Source organism: Engystomops pustulosus, chromosome 1 (assembly GCF_040894005.1).
Source record: "Engystomops pustulosus chromosome 1, aEngPut4.maternal, whole genome shotgun sequence".
Classification (NCBI taxonomy): Eukaryota; Metazoa; Chordata; class Amphibia; order Anura; family Leptodactylidae; genus Engystomops; species Engystomops pustulosus.
The window spans coordinates 179,370,673-179,375,432 of NC_092411.1; positions in this window are offsets into that span (position 1 = coordinate 179,370,673).

Sequence of the window (4,760 nt, forward strand, 5' to 3'; positions counted from 1 at the left end):
GTAAGTATATTTATAATGGTCTGACACATGCATGTATCATAACATTATAATCTGTCCAGTTTATTAAGGTTCTGACAAAAAAAGGGTTCTCCAGCTTTATTTTTTATTTCCCCATTGCTGCAGCACAGAAAAAAAAACTTTAGTGATCCCTTTCCAAAAGTGCAAAAGCAAAGCAGGACCTATAAAATTCAGTAACTATGAACCTTACCTCATATTAGACAGTTTTTTTTTGTTATATTATTATCTTCATTAATACATCTGGTTATTTCACCAGATTTATCAATGAAGATAATAATATAATCAATATCACATTCTTATACATTTTATATACAACATCACATCAAAAAAATACAGATGTCTTAGTCTTAACATATCTTACCCCATAAACACAACCCACCCTCCCACCGACATTGCAAAGGGACTTAGAAAGAAGCGGAGAGAAACGAATAAGAGAAAGAAGAAAAGAAAAATAAACTGTATAACTCTGGCCACTTTAATATAGCACTCTGCAATAAGAAGACCCCATCCATTTCTTCCATCTGTTTTCACATTTTTGTTTACATCCTCTGGCCCCTCACCAAATACCTGACAGCCTGTATAATGATGTGCTTCCTGGTGCTGGCGCCGCCTGCAGTCTGTGTGTGCATAGGAGAGATACAACAGCTCCAGGCAGCCATGTTATAGCAGAACATGTCAGGTAGTTGTGTAGCTGATGTCTGTGTCTCTCACACGTGTGTATTAGGAGGATGCAGCATGTCAGCAGATGCAGCACAGACACTAGCAATGCTTTACTACATGAGCAGGGGGAGGAGAGGGAGAGGTAACAGGGGTGACATCACTGCCTCTGACCATGTGACCAGACTCATTTACATAATAAAGAAAAGATGATTTTACAATGATTAATGTATGAATTGACTAGATTAAGGCAGGGATGGATCCTTGTGAACTGCCCCAACGGGTAGTAGTGACAGGACTAGTGACAGAGATCTGATGACAGGTGTCCTTTAAGGGGCTTTGAACGTCAGGTGCAATTTTTCACAGTTTCATAAAAAAAAGCAAAATCCTGCTATTGAGGGATCTGTTCAGGTTTGAAGTCACTTTGAAAGGCCTAAATACAAGTAAAACCCCATAAATTACTCCATTATAGAAACTACACCCCTCATTCACGTAAAACAACTTTTATAAAGTTTGTTAACCCTTTAATTAGTTTACAGGGGTTAAAACAAAATGCAATTTCAAAATAAAATTTTTTTTGGCTAAATGAATGTGTTTTTCATAAAATGTACAAATTCTCAGTGGATAAAATACTAAAACGCTCCACAAAATTTGATACCCAATCTCTCCCATGTACAACAATACCCCATATGTGGTGGTAACCTGCTGTATGGGCACACGCCAGGACATCGAAGGGAAGCTGCGCCATTCAGAGCAGATTATGTATTGTCACTTTATATTGGCTATACAATGTTTATTTTTTTGGCAATTTGGACATATAAGGGCTTATTTTTTGCGACATGAGATGCACTTTACAAATACTTTATTTTAGTGGGTCTGTAGCTTTTTGATGACATTTTATTAACTCTTTAATGTATGGACGAAAAGAAAATTGTCAATTTTGGGTCTCTTTTTTTTTGTATATTTTGGGGGTACACTAAAAAATACTATAATATTTTTATTCTATAGATCACCACGATTATATATTTTACAATTCCACTGATCGCTTGTTCAAGCTATTCTTCACCTAATACAGTGTAATACAGATGTATTACAGTGTATTATGTGACACACTGTGCTTAGTGTGTCACACCCGGGTCCTGCCAGAAGGCAGGACTCAGCTCCCCGGAAGGAGATCCCGTAGCCCTGGGAAATGGCAGTCCCGGGGCTGTGATCGGAGCCACGGACCCCCCCGGTAAACGCCGTGGGGTGGGGGGGTGGAGTGGTCCCCGATTCCAGTTAAATGCCCCTGACACGCTGCGGTCAGCGCGACCGCGGCGTGTTAGGGGTTAACACCCGCAATCGAGGCGGGTGTCGACTACTACTAGTATGTTGTCAGTGGAATACATTCTAGTTTTTGTTTCTTTCATAGTCTAGTGTGGTAGCATCATCCAGAAAGTCAACTTTTAAGTGAGATGTAAATTTGTTGGGTAAAGTCAAGGAGGCGGAGAGTTTTAAGGACATCTACCAAAAAGACTATATGCAAATTAGCCTGAGGGGCTCCAGGCTCCATTAACACCTATGAATGCATACAGTCATTTATACTGGTGGTAGATGCCCTTTAACTGAAGTCAAGGTGGGGATCTCTGAGCGCCTCCTCCTCTAGGAATGACATCATACATGGGGCTTCAGTAGATATGTTTAGTGAGGTTGCAGGACCTACAAATTACAGTGAAGGGGGCTTTCTGAGGAAGAGATAGCTTGACTTCAGTGTTAAAAAGTCCCACCTCCTTGACTTTATACAACCAATTTACAGCTCACTTTAAAGTTGATTTTCTTGATGATGCCACCACCCTTCGTCATGAAAGAAGCACGATTTTCTAGGTGTTCAGCTACTTGGCAACATGCTGGTAGTGGTTTATTAGATCAATTTCTACTGACAAGTTTTCTTTCAGCTGGAAACAAGCGTCTGTGGTAGGGGTTAAAAGCCACACCAATATTCCTTGGATCTGCATGTAGTGTAGCCTTTAACCCCTTAATGACCGCCCTATCGGGAATCTACGGCGGTCATTAAGGGTACTTCTTCTGATGCGACGCCTTTCTACGGCGCCGCATCAGAAGAAGATTTCAGGACATCGGGTTATTATAGTGCCGGTGTCGGGCTGTGATATCACAGCCCAGACCCGGCACTAACACCCGGGATCGGAAAAACTCCGATCCCGGGTGTTTAACCCCTTACACGCCGCGGTCAAGCATGACCGCGGCGTGCAAGTGTGTCCCCCGTGGATCGGACCCCCCCGGTGTGCTTACCGGGGGATCCGATCCCTCCTGCCGCTGCCCCGGGTCCCGACGAGTGACCCAGGGCTGTCGGCTCCTCTTCTCGCCGGGTTCTGCCTTCCTGGCAGGACCCGGCTGTAAGTAACTGAGCATAAATCACAAAAACACACAAAAAAATGTACATATTTGGTATCACAGCGTCCGTATTAATCTGTACAATAAATCTAAATCAATATTGAACCCGCTCGGTGAACGATGAAAAAAATAACTACGAAAAACTTCCCGTAATATACAATTTTTCATCAAACACTATCACAAAAAATGTTCTAAAAACTGATAAAAAAAAGCTACATTCCCTAATATGATACGACTGAAAAGAACAACTCTTTTCGCAAAAAATAAGCCCTCAACCAGATCTGACTACAGAAAAATACAGAAGTTATGGCCCTAAAAAGTTGTCAATAGTAAAAACAATGCGATATTCTCCAATATTGGTTTTGCTCAGGAAAATTGAGCAAAGATAAGAAAAACTATATAAATGAGGTATCACCGCAATCGTAGTGAACCAGAGAATAAAGATAAAATATTATTTTTACATTACGGTGAACGGGGGGAAAAAAATGCTAAAAATCCAAAATAAAAATTGATGATTTTGTTTGTGTCCCCCTTTAAATAGTTAATAAAATCTCATGAATAAGCTATAGACCCCCTAAATGAATTATCTATACATTGTATCTCATCCCGTAAAAAATAAGCCCTCATATGTTTGTATTACCAAAAAAAAAAAAAATTTATAGGTCGTACAATGTGACAATACAAATCTGCTGTGAATGGCGCCTCCATTCATTCTATACTTGGCCGTGCGCCTGTACAGCAGTTTACCACCACATATGGGGTATCAGTACACTCGGGAGGAATTGGGCATCAAGCGTTGCAGTGCGTTTCATCATTTAATTTATTCTGAAAATGTCAGTTTTGGCCTAAATGAATGTATGTTCCAAAAAAATTCCATAGTTTCTAAATCGCAGGTCCATATTGTTTTAACCCATGTGAAACACTTAAAGGGTTAATGGACTTAATAGAAGTTGTTTTACATACGTTGAGGGGTGAAGTTTCTATAGTGGGGTAATTTTGGGGTTTTACTATTACTTAGGCCTCTCAAAGTCACTTGAAAGCTGAGTTTTCCCTCAAAATGTGAGTTTTGGCAATTTTCATGAAAATGAGAAAAATCGCACCTAAAGTTCTGCACCTCATAACATCCTAGGAAAGTGAGAGGATGCATAAAATATCATCCCAACATAAAGCAGACATCCCGTAAATGTAATTTATCAAGCTTTTTGGGTAGTTTTATTTCCTGTCTGGAAAGCAGAACATTTCAAACTAGGAAAATGAAGAATTTTTACAAACTTTTGCCAAATTTTCACTTTTTTTCAGAACGAATCGCTAAACTTATCACTTAAATTTTATAACTAACATGAAGTACAATGTATCACGAGAAAACATTCTCAAAATCACCGGGATATGTTAAAGCGTTCCGAAGTTATAACCAATTATCGTGAGACATGTCAGATTTGAAAAATCGAGTCTGGTCATTGAGCTGAAAACTAGCGTCGGTGATAAGGGGTTAATGTCACAGCATTGTGGCATGGGGCAGTCCGATTTCAATAAACAAATCAGGTTTTGTGGATTTACTGTCACCCGCTATCGTTGTTAATAAAGAGCTCCTTGAAAGAAAAAAAAAAAGTCAGACTGCGCATGTGTCAAACACACCCAGGGAACGCGGTCCGTAAAGTGCGAGTCCTCTTCCTCTGCTGCAATGAGGGTTGCGG